The following is a 13,396-nucleotide window of genomic DNA, read 5'->3' on the forward strand; positions in this document are numbered from 1 at the left end:
GACAATCGGCTACCGGATCAACGTAGTGCCTGTTCCTTCTTCCAGTGCATCAAAGATTTACAATGCATCGTCCCTTGATTTCAAAATATCCCCTCATCGCAGTGAGAAACCAAGACTGCGCACCGAAAAACAACACAAACCCTTGCAGCATGGACAGAAATGACGCATCGTCTCTGCCGCATAGGAAAATCCAACATAGCACCTTATTTTCCCATGTATCTCCTCTTCTGCGGTCCCCATGCATCATTATTTTTTATGCATACCAGGTACTGTGTGTAACAAAGAGACAACTGCTTCTGTATTGCACAAATGCTTTACAATAGCCTTCTAAGGTAAGCCTGACTGCTCAGTGCCAAGCTACCGGAGGGTAGGCACAGGATAATTCAGATTGTGTTGTGATTTACCTTAACTAGGAATGTGGTCCCTACTTGGGCAAAGGGGTATATCTTTGCCAACTAGAGACCCCATTTCTAACACTTGTTAGTAATAACAACACCAACCATTATGTTATATATTAAAACCAGAGTTTCTAAATTTCTCCATGCTAGGCAGTCTTAACATATAATACCTACCAGTATGAATGACATCTGACTCCTAGACCATGTAGCCGTCATAGTCGTAACATTTCATGTACATTGACTGACACACTTATAAGCCATTGTCTCTGTATAATATGTGTGTGATGTAATGCATTCAAACACCCTACCATACATACTTGAGATGAGTAGCACAATTAATGAAATTAAATGCACACAAAAGCGGGTCTATGTGAAGATGAGAAGCATCACTGGAGAATAGTAGCAAGGGAATCGATGGAAATATTGTTCATTTGGGGTGCGCTGAAACGCAGAATAACTCCAGCTCTAAAGCTGGCCCTATCAGGGGCGTAGATAGAGTTGGATGAGTTGGTGAAAGCTCGAGTCAGCCTCGAAGCCTGAAGCCTGGCTCTAGCTCAGCTTTAGGTCTCACTGGTACCTCAAGCCCATGCCGAGATTTCATATGGCTTCTGCTCATCCCGCCATTGTAACTTTAGATACAAAGGGGTAAAAACAAAGCATTAGTATTTGAGATAAAAAGAAGAGATAAATAGATACCTATTAAGTGGCTGATTTGCATAGAGTGAAGCAGCAATACCTGGATTAATCATGGCTTCCACTTAGCCAAAGTGTGTGATCTTAGGCAAATATTTTATTTTACTCATCCTCCTTTTTCTTCCCTTTCACATATGAAGGCACCTTCAAATACATTAATTCAGAATACCAGCCACACAAAAACCTACTGTGTTTGATTTAATAGACTATAATGTTGCTTCTTCTGTAATAATCTGGGCCACATACAGGGTTCACATGACAACTGTCTTGCCTCTCAGTTCACTAATGGCACTGTCACCATGGTGAGGCTGGGCAGGAAGGGTTCTAAGTCAAGAGCTACTTATGCTCAATGAAAATCATCCTGACCTACTAATAGCTTTAGTATTGTAATAGAGACTGCATAAGACAAGATTACATTACAGGCCATCCCATGCAACATTAACAGCAGTGGTCACCTCAGTGCATCAGGCAGGGTTGCAAGTTGTAATGTCAATAACTCTATCAATTTGGAATGCCTCTACCTGGATAATATGTAACAGCCACAGCAATAAAACTCACGGCGTGCACTAAGGTAATACGATGAGTAATACGCCTCACATACCACAAATTCATCACTCAAATGATTTACAAATATTTCAGAAATTCACCCATATAATATTTAAACCTAGCAAAAACTTTTAGGGCAGATGTATCATCCATTTTTTCATTTGCAAACTGTGAGAATGGCCGTTTGTGAATGCAAAAATACCTTTCAGTATTTATGAAAGGCATTTGCAACGCAAATTTAAGGAATCGCTAAAATAGTGACTCCTTAAAATTGCAAGCCCATTTAGAGAATCGCAAATTGCGATTCTCTAAATAAGAAATCGCAAATAAGGAATCTGTATTTGTGATTTCTGAACCACATGTAACAAGCAATTCCTTAATGTGAATTTGGCCTTAAAGAATCGCTATTACCTCCAAGTTGAACTGGGTGGTAACCATGCGCAAAGTTAAAAAATGCATTAAAAATGCATTTTTAAAATTGACAAGTAATACACACATGCCCCTTTGGCATGCGTGTGCCTTACAAGCCTTTAAAATTTAGGAATTCACAATTTGGGAAATGCAAAAAATTCACAAATATGGGCCAGGTCCATAGGTGCAAATAGGGCCGGTATCGCACTTTGCGATTCGGTAATAGCATTTGCGATTTTTACGAATCGCAAATATAATACATAGCATTTTGCGAATCAGAAAAATCGCTATTATCAAATCGGAAAAGGCTTTTTTGATACATCTGCCCCTTAATTTAGTAAGCTGGAGGGCACACCGGAGAGCTGCTTACAGGTAACTGCAGAGCTTCTAGTAGCTCATGAGCTACTCTTTGGAGAAGCCTGCTCTAAGTTCATGTTTAAAGCTACCATTTGTCATATGTATTTCTCAGTCCAGTGCTATAATGTGACATGATATTGTCAAAGATTTTCCATGACAAAGAAATTCACTTTTTTGAATTATGAAGAGACTTTATCATATTTTATGGGATGTTTTTCAGAAGATGGACATGGCAAAGATTTTTAAGACTCAGACGTGCATGGGTTCCAAGTGCCAAACCAGGCCCGTGGCTCTGCTCTGGCTCGGCTTGCCCTGTTAATTTGTTGGCTTGCCCACCTCTAAACGTAGCTATCATTCCCACAGCCTGTGCAGTGCTCCAGGCCTTGAGGAAAAAGCAGTTCAAGAGCTAAATGTGGAACAGACTACTAATAAGGTATAGCCTATAACAGAAAGATTACATTTTAATGTAATCTTTGTTTCTGCAAAGTTTTTAATTCATCTTTCCCAGTTAATGGAGAACAAAGAGCAGAATTAGAAATGTCTAAGATAACAATACCTGTGTGCACTAATCTAAAAATCTGCTAGTGCACCCACTGTAACCTGCCAAACAAATGCTCTGTGCTGGAACCCTGGATGAATTTCACCCTCATTCTTTGAAAATTAGCCCTTTCTTAACAAACAGAGATTTTCGGTCTCTATGCATATGTTTTTTTCAGCAGCTCAACCCTATCCAAAAGGCAGCAGAGCCATGTACAACGCCCACATTTTTTTTATTTCTGGACGTCTGTGCTAAATTATTGAGGGCTATATTTACCAACATTTCACACAGCGCAGTAAATGAAGATGCTGTGCTGCATTGCATGAAAGGGAATGAGCAGAACAGCACCATATTTCAAAGATATGGCGCATTGTGATTGAGAATTAAAGCTCTTACATGCAAGGTACAAAGTGAACCCTCATATCATCTTTCTGTTCACTCCCTGTTCAACCTCTTCCTCTCTTAGAACCCTTTTCTCCATCTGTTTGCTCTTCTCTCCTACCTTGCCATTCGCTTTTCTGCCTCTCTCCCTCCTTTACATGCTTTCTCGCGGTCCCCAGTGCCTCACCTTTTATATGCCCTTTTACCTTTTTTTATCTCAGCATCATTCTTTATCTGTTTTTCACTCCTTTCACTGCCCCGTCGTTCTCTGTGATCCTCTCTTCTCTCTCAGCTGGCAGATCCTTGCTTGCTTTCCTCTTCTCTCACTGTTCACTCTCATTATTCCAACCATCTGTCTGTCTCTCGCTCTCTCTTTATTATATATATATATATATATATATATATATATATATATATATATATATATATATATATATATAAATATATATATATATATACATAAATAAATATATATATATATATATATATATATATATATATATATATATATATATATCCTCTTTTCTCACCATCAGTCCACTCTCTCTTTCACACTCTCTATCAGTGCTACTGCTGATGAACACAAAGTCTATGTTCAGCAACACAGCACTGCTTCTGGCACAATCATTCATGGTACTGGGATAGAATTTTGAAAATTTCCCTGCATGTCAGCTGTCAAATTCTGCTTGAAGTGTGTATGTTTAAATACATCCAGCTATGTGTGATTATGTGCTTAATACCCCAATGTATGATATAAACTAAAGAACATAAACCTATTGTAGGCTGTACTGGTGCTAGCTGTCTCTTTTGTAATCATGCAACGTCCTGAGATGTGTCCCTAAAAATGTCCTTTTGTCTGAATTTTGTCCTGAATTTTGACCCTTTGTCCTTAATTGTTATGGTAACTGTTCAGAATTTGCCTTCTTACCAGTTGGCCACCCTAGTCCGAGTACTTTGCAGCGATTCTCATGACAGAAAGGAAGGTCATTGCTGAATTGCTGAATTATAGACTCCAAAATGTTTCAGACCCGGAGAGAGACAAAAAATAAACTGCAATCAGCAGGTCCCTGGAAGAAAGAAGCATAGCATGTGAAATCCTTCAAATACTTCTCATTTCGGGAAATAGGATGCAATTAAGCCGCAAGAACGGAGACTTCCCAGCCAGTTAGAAAGACATTGGCTTAATGAAATATCATGGGGGCTCCTACGCCGGTTATATAATGACCCTGTTCTTGCTGAGGCTCCCTGATGCCAGGCAGAGTTTTGCCTCCTTGAAGAAAAGTTACAAATTGTTATATTGAGCTGGCGGTGGGATAAGGTGGTTGGGCTTTGTGGAATTTATGTGATCGGCAGAGCAGCACTTATCGGAGTTCCGGCGCCAGGATGAGCTCTTTGATTGTGTCCTGCGGGGCTCCCAGGGTGCCTAGGGAGCCAGCTGATGTGGACGCATTCACAGGAGCGCAATGTACCCACGCTCTACCTTGGAGCAGCACTACCTGGGGAGTTCAGGAAGGAAATCGCCCGTGTCCAGGCTCTCTGCAGTGCACCGTTTGTTTCAGTTGTTTTCTTTTCTTTAAAAATCTAATATCACTTCTGAGCTCTTAAAGGTCCCCTTTTAGTGTGAATAAACGGTGGGCATTAGGCAAGCTTAGTATTTTAATTAAATCGTTTTGTTATGCCACTCTCTAAGGTCTGGCTTTAGCATAAGTAACTATGCCTTCCAAAATTTCCGAAGAACCTTCTCTCTTAAATTTGGACTGGTTTCCAGAAATATTTTGGTATGTATAGGAGGTTAATTTCTTCTCATTTCTACTCACTTAATTATATGCAACTATATGTTTCTTCTTCTAGCTATCTATATCTAGGTTGTGATGCAGCAGAAATGTTATTGCTACCTTTGATCTCACAGTAATCCTCTATAGGTGCTAATCTTTGCATTTTGTTATTTGAAACGTTAATAAATTAACTGTGAAGTGGTGCATTGAAACCCCATATTAAAGTGCATTCACTGTAGAGTAGTGGTGATAAGTGATGTGGTATAGCTCTACAACTTTAAGTATAATCATTTACTTTCATTTCATATGTTTCTTTATCATGCTAATATAATAGTTTCCACTAAAAGGATTTTTAAAAAGAAATGTTTTAAATGTCACATAAAAATGTTGAACATGCAGTTCTGCATTATATTTAGAGAAATGTATTAACAGAGTTTTTCTGTTTTAAATCTACTGTAACATGAACACTGACAAAGCTTATGAATGATGGATTTATAATTTCAAATGCTGTATGTGCCTTGCTTAATATTAATAAATGTGCTATTTAATTTGCTTTAGTTAGCCTACGTGAGGCCTGTTTCCGAAAATCATGTAGTCATTCTTGTCATGTTTCTTTCTAGTTTTAACATTGACTCCTAAATAGGAAATAAATGTCCTAATGTTTTATCCATAGGGAGCCTGAGAAAGTAACCTTAAACCCAGTACATTGAGGAAGTGTGGAAGTGTGCTATATATAATTGTTTCAAACCGTACAGATGAGCTAAGATTAATCCATTTCTCATAATGGACTTGGGAATATGTCCTTATGTTGCAGTTCCATTACATGTGATGGAATTTGTTTGTACAGTAAAGTCTTCTGATTGATGCCATGCAGCTGCTAGACGAATCATCAGTCACTCTGGACTTTAATATACTATTCCCCAGTTGGATCAACAGCATTCTTCTTGCCTTTTCCTGTAGGAGAGGATCACCTTGCACTCTGAGAGGTACAAACCTCTCTACCCTTACCTCTTCATTTTCAATGCTTTGCTGAGACAAAAAAATTCCCCTGACTCAAGAAGAAGACTCTTGACCGAGCTTCTGAAATGCTGATGCCTTCCCTTTTTAGGTTGAGCGTGCAAGCACTGTGGTCTGTTGTAATCTGTCTGTGGGCTTTTAATGACGTCCACCGCACGCCCATTACTACAACTCGTTCATGGGCTTGCCTTTCAAAAATCCTTTGTTATCATTAGTAAATACTTTACGTTTGTCCCGCCTTGATGCAATTTTGTGACCACCTTGGCCGTTGACTCTGTTACATGGATAATTTCACTTTTGCCAATACGTTTGACTGCAAGCAAATTTCTTTTTCCTTTTGTGGCTCTCCTTCACGCTCATGCTCATGGTGGCTGTGGCGCTTTGAATCGGCTCGCTTATGTCAACTGTTTTACTTTTCATTTTCAATTTATGTGCCAAGAAAAGTCCAGTTAGGAATTTACAATGCTAATAGCTCTAATTCGTTCCTCTTTGCCAATACTTGTTTTGTTACAGCAGCTGATGCAGCCTTATAGGCTTCAAGTATAAAACACACTGGCTCATTCATTGTCTCAGAAAGAACAGCAATGAGCCAGCAAGCATGCTTTGACATAGGCATATAAAAATCCTGTTCCTGGGTGCCATCGGTCCTCACAAAAGCCCGTGTGAGGCATCATTCAAAATATGTAGAGTTAAAGGAGCTGACATTACGTCTTGAACAGGGAAACTATTGTGGTGCAGCCTTTCCTGCCACATGACCTTCGAATAAATGTATATACCCATAATTCTGTGTCACTTCTGAGTCCTACTGTTGTTTCTTTTTGTGGCAACAAGTGTTTTATCAAAGTACTAGTTTACAACAATTATTATAAATTGGTTGTATTTTAAAGAGTTTTCTAAGATGAACTTAGCAAACTAAATCACACTGACAGTTTGTGGAACCACATTTCTTGGCACCACAGATGGCAGCCATAAAACATATACTCTGGTTTCTTTTCAGACCAAATTAATCTTCCACCCTTTTACTAAAGATTTCCGTGGAGAGGAACATTTAGGAGTTTCACTCAATTTTTTAAAGCACTACCAAGTCCAAGGTTACTCTTATTTAGTAAACAAAAGTATAACTATATAGTATGCAGATTGATTATTTGCTGGTTCCTCAAGTGCGACAACATTTTGTTGCTATCTGTTGACACACTTTTTGGGAGTGATTCTTACTGAGACACGGTTAACCTAAAGCCCTGTTATATTGACATATAAGAAGGACACATGCTGCAAAAAACAACTCTGTATCATCCGAAAGGATCCACTACCATGTGGGAAGCAGCAATATATAACAACAGGTAAGGAAGGATCATTTGGTAAATGAAACACACAACTGTATCCAATCTGGGTTTGGTGTCTTCTGGATCAGCTCTTGCTTCTCCTTTCTCATTGATTATTGAGATTTTATTCAAATACCCTCTGTGACTTAATCATAAAGATGTGTTAAACTATACATTTACAAATAGATATATTGTACGTAGATTTAAATCATGCCATGGTCTAGTGGCCGACTTTGAAACTAGTGAATAAAGTTCAAATCCAGCACAATTAACCTTCTGGGATCCTGGGAAAATCACTTAATCAACCCTTGCTTAAAAACCACAAGCAGTAGCACAGCCAATGGGTTGTACTTATGCAAGATTGATTAGCTTTGTCTATTCTATTTCTTAGCCATGTACAGCAGTGTGGCTACTGTGCAACATGGCTGAAAGTAAAAAAAAAGTGCTATTGCATGGGCAATGCTTGTCCATCACTTCTTTTTCCTTTTGTGCCTCTTCTTTGCGCTCATGGCAGTTGTGGTGCTTTGAATCGGCTCACTCATATCAACTGTTTTACTTTTCATTTTCAATGTGTGTGGCAAGAAAAGTCCAGTTAGGAATTTATAATGCTAATAGCTCTAACTTGAGCAAACTCAAGACCTATTGCATTGCAAATGCTTGTTACTTACTCTTTGCCAATTTTGGTTAGCCAAATGTGCCCCCGATGTCATTTATCAAATTCTTTTTGTCCTCTATTTTCTTTTTGCCCTCATGTGTTGTAGCTCAGCACATGTTTATTTGTGACTTGCTAATCAGTAGACATTTCTTTTGTCTTATTTAGCTAACTTGGATGACTCTTACATTGCCTTCATGCTTAAAAGAACTGAATAGTGCTTTTTTTCAATTCATCAGATAATTCTGTTGATGTTTTGTATTGCTATTGTCAAGTGTTTAGTTCTTCTGATGTTAGCTCTATTAAACCTTTTCTGTCACTTGAAACTACCCATGGTGATTCTGTATGTTTATAGTCTAGTTTTGAGAATCATTTACATACATTTCAGCATGAGTCTGTAATAAAATCCTTAACTTTATTCTCAACTGGAGTTTTACTTGTATGGCCAAATGGGTCATATTGCCATTTTTAACTGTCATTTGATTTTTCATGCCTCACATTTCTACCCTTTATGCTGAGTGAAAAGACCCATAGACCTGTTTAAGCGCATACCTGAGAAATGCTTTCTCAAAATCTGGTAGCAGAGTAGAGGTGTCTCCCACAAGGGGGAAAAATAATTAAGCATAGTGCCAGTGTGATTGAGATTTTTTTGTCATGTGAACTGCCCAGCCTGATGTTTGTTGACCCATGGTTTTGTTCTGAAGATTAATGGAGTTCCAACATCATTCTTTTGCAGTGGATGTGTGAGTATTAATAGGCTTTTCACTTGTGTTGCTTTGACTAAAGATTGAGGTGAAGTGTGATGTTCTGAAGAATTTGTGGAGTTTTCAAAGTTGGGTGATTGTGGAGCTCTCTGCTAAGAAGTTGTATTGGTTAACGGGTATCCTAACATGCCGGGACAACACACAAGTGTAGAAGACACTTTGTTAATTTATTTTCTGCAGTGCAAGGTGCTTATTGTGAGACGTCATTGACAGTGGCAGTAGTATTCCTTGTGTGAGTGTGGGTGATTGGTATTGCTGAATCCTGAGGGAACATAGAGGGGCTTTATCAATCGGAGTGAGATCTGTTAGTTGAGTCTCATTTGTTGTGTAATTGGGAAAGCACAGTCAGAAAGTGTAGCTCCATATGGTTTTTGAAGTATTTGGTTACCCTATCTTCTAGTGAGCAGATAGGTTGTTGGTTTTTGTTCGTAATATTTTGTATTAGGTTTGCATGAAGAGTGATTATACGAGAAATTGTAAAGGAGGGTGAGCTGCTGTGAGGAGTGAAATTAACATCCTTGTGTGTTGTGGTGATATAGGCCCGTTAGTGTGAAGCAGCAATGCTACTGGTGAAGAACATTGAAAAGAAGTACTTCCCGATTCGAGCAATAGAAAATTGTGAATGATTAAATTCTTTAGAGCACTAAAAAGCCTGAAGGAAGGAGATGTATTCATCCTGGTTAGGAAGGGTACATAGAGACCCCTCCTAAAGGTACTCCAAGTCATCATGTTATGTCCAAAAAAGGGCTTCATGCATGTTTGTGGCTTGAAGAATGACATATGATTACAGAGAAAGAAGGTGCATTAACATTTCCTTGTTATGGAACATTTAATTTAAGAATCATTGAGAACCTGAGATGAGTACTTTATTAGATGAAACCGCCTCCAAGACCCACACAATTTGAAGCACTTGGGGGCAGATTTATGAAAAGCGGTGCTGCACCTAGTGCTGCACCACTTTCATGCGCCCCTTAACACCCCCCTACGCCACCATGTATGCGCTGTATTTAAAATATGGCACACCATGGCCGTAGTTAGGGGACTAGCATCAAAATATTTGATGCAAGTCCAGCGCTTTGCAGGGTTAGCATAAAAAATGTTGACGCTAATCCTGCAACGCACCCAGAGACCCATTGTAAGCAATGGAAGCCTCCTTTTAACTCCTGCTCTGAGCAGGTGTTAAAAATGCCAAAAAATGGCACAAGTAAATCTCTTAGATTTTCTTGTGCCATTTTTTGGCTCCCCTAACAGAGGGAACGCTCTCTAGTTCCATACATTATGCCTGGCGCGGAAACGGTTACAAAGTTGTGCATTGCGCCACTTTGTAAATATGGTGGAGCGTTTTTGGCCTTGTTGGGCCATATTCGCGTAAAACAAATGACGCAAATGTGGCGCAAGGAGGCGCTAGGAGATCTGAAATGTGCCCCATAATATTTAAGAGCGTATAGCTTATCAGAAACAGAGAGATAAGTACAAATAATAGAGGAAGGAGGGCAATAAGGACAGTTGCAGAGGCAAAATGTGATGGTCAGCAAAAAGCTTGTTGAACAGACATCATTGAGGGAGTTAGGTTGTATCCAGCCATTACTAGTGAAGAAAGTGACAGCACTGAACCAAACAGTAAGATAAAGACAATAAAAGCAGAACAGACAACAGAAAGAGAAAAGAAAGGTGAAAAGTATAAGAGTGATTCAGATGATGACATTATGAATCAGTTATTGTTAAATCTTCCTCCTCCATACAATTCTGAGCCAATAGGAGCTACAAATGAAGCAGCGAGAAATGTGATCTTTGATGTGCCTAATGCACCAGTTGAACCAAATGTGAGTTCAGTAGGGCAGACTTCTAATACAAATCAACTAGTTCAGAGCTTTACTACAAATCAGTCACTGCCGAGTTCTCACATAAATCAGCCAGCACAGAATTTTATTTTGTATCAGTGGGTGCAAAATTTCAGTTCAAATGAGCCTGTGCAGACCCAAATCAAACAGGACACGCTTTAAATACTACTTTGACAGGACAGAGTGTAGGAATGACAATTCTACAGAATCCAATGAATTACATTAATCCAAATGCGTTGACAGCTCCAGTAACAATAGATCCAGTTGTTCCTTTGTATGCTCTAGGAATGACTGGGAATAATCTACACGTATTAAATGTCCCAAATGTTCGAAATGTTCAGAATGCTCTGAATACCCTAGTTGTTCCAAATGGTTTTGCATCAAATAGGGGACAGTGATTTGTGAGCCCAAGTGGTTCAGAGATAGAGAGAATTCATTGTCTTCCAAAATTATTGACCACTACGCGCTTTTCAGATCCGACTTCATTGACAGGTCAAACAGGATTTATCCCTGATGGGAGGATTCCTCAGAGATCCTTACCTTATTTTGTGCCCAAATCAGAACAGACATCGAATGTTGGATGTAATAGACTGCATAAGAGTTTACCCTTTACCACTGCAGAAGATATGTCTATTGCAAATACCCCATTTTATTTAATTATTTATTTTATATTTTTTGTCAAATTTGCTGCTCATTCCCCAAGGGATATCACAGCACTCAAAATGCAGTTCATCATTATATTGGGCACTCACCAGCATGCTGAAAATGTCCTTAAGTACTAAACAGCCAAATATTTAATTTCTTCCTGAACCCCAGGTGATCTGCAGTAAGATGGCTATCCAGTGGTAACAAATTCCACTGAACTAAGCCAGGTAAGAAAATGAGCAGCAGTCTGATCTAACTTTCTTTGATGCATAGGCAACCAATGCACAGTGGACAGAAATGAAGAGGCAGAGCTGTATTTGTCGTTATTACAAATCATTTTAGCCTCTGGATTCTATATCACTTGAAGTTGTGAGAATAAATAATCCGCCATGCCTACATACGAGTTACAGGAGTCTAGTCTACTTGTAATGAGAACTTGGACTAAGGTTTTCTTCCAATTGACTGGTATCCAGTTAAAAAATCTTAAAGGTTTGAGAATGCCAAAACACTTACCACAGGTGGCATTCACTTGATCTTGCATAGATGGAGAATTGTCTATAAGGACTTCAAGATTTTTTGCAACCTTCTAAGACTGGGGAACAGAGCCCAGTAGGGTTGGCCACCATGAGGCGCCCAAATCAAATTTGATCCCAAAAAAAGTAAGATTTCCGACTGTTGTGTTTAATTTAAGACAGTGATCTGCCATCATATTGGCTGTCTCGAGGAGACAGTTTATCTGTTTATCTCTAATTTCAGTATATATGTCTTCTATAGATATCACCAACTGTAGATCGTTTGCATAACAGCAGATATCAAATCTCCATCATTTGACAATCTTTGCAAGGGAGTAAACATACAAATTTAAAGTATCCAGCTCAAAGATGAGTCTTGTGAGACTCAGCAGTTGGCTATCTGGGGATGTGATTTATAAGGGTCAAGCTGGGCTGCTTGTGCTTTGTTTTTTAGGAAGGAACCAAACCACTGTAAAGTTTTGAAGTGGAGTCTAATTTTGTGCAATTTTGTGACCAGTAAGCTGTGTGACACAGTATCAAAAGCTGTGAAATATTCTAGTAATATCAGGGCTGCAGCTTTGCCCTGATCTACTACTCATCTAATGTTGTCCAGCACAGACAAGAGAGTGGCTTCCATACTGTTTCTAGCTCTGAAACCTGTTTAGGAGGATTTCAATAGCTTATTCTCCTCCAAAGAGTCAGCTGTCTATTGATCAATTTCCCTAAACTTTTCAACATGGAAGAAAGCTGAGAAATTGTCCGATAATTAGAAATAATGGAGACATCAATGGCAACTTTTTTTGCCAAAGGGATAACTAATGCTTGTTTTCAGAAGTCTAGATATACAGCCTCTGATAATGAGTGATTAAATATCCTTCGTCAGGTGTGGACACCATAGGGGACTCAGATGTTACCTCTCTCATCAGATTTTCCACCTGCTCTTCTGAAATCAAGTTAAATGTTTCCAGATGAGTAGTAGCATCAGAATGGGGACCTAATACCTCCCAGTTGATCTCGTCTATTGCAGGTTGTGTTTTAAATGAAGTATGTATTTTTGTTATTTTATCATCAAAGAAATTACTAATCTCTTCATAATGAGTTGCACAAGGGATGATTGACTGAGAAAGACATGTTGTGTTAGTGAGCTCTTTCATTATTCTGAAGAGCTCTTTAGATGAGCCACTATTGCCCTTAATTCTTTTCACAAAATATTCTCTCTTCACTTGCTTAAGTGCTATTTCTCTATCCATTGTCTTTAGGTTGTATCTACCTATGCTGAAGAAATTTACACTTCCTCTTGATTATCCTTAGTTCAGGCAAATACGATTGTTTAGAAGGCAATCTTCCAGTTAGATTAGTTGTCTTCTGAGGTACACAGGTATCCAGGGAATAAGTAATGGCTACATTTAATCTTTCTATCTGATTGGTTAATGGCATCTCTTCAACATTGATAGGAGGTACAAAATGGTTTCTAAATTAATCTATTTCTAATTTATGAGACTCCATGGTCTGGTTCCCAGGTCAAGCAATTGAAGGTCCTTCAA

General features: G+C 38.8%; 1 non-coding gene across 1 annotated transcript; it reads left to right on the top strand.

Annotated features, from left to right (window-relative positions):
- The first annotated feature begins 7,093 nt into the window (after positions 1 to 7,093).
- LOC138266743 (U5 spliceosomal RNA) lies at positions 7,094 to 7,210 on the top strand. The gene has a single exon (XR_011199673.1). It is a non-coding gene; the product is annotated as a U5 spliceosomal RNA (small nuclear RNA).
- Positions 7,211 to 13,396: the final 6,186 nt, after the last annotated feature.

Source organism: Pleurodeles waltl, chromosome 11, assembly GCF_031143425.1.
Source record: "Pleurodeles waltl isolate 20211129_DDA chromosome 11, aPleWal1.hap1.20221129, whole genome shotgun sequence".
Lineage (NCBI taxonomy): Eukaryota > Metazoa > Chordata > Amphibia > Caudata > Salamandridae > Pleurodeles > Pleurodeles waltl.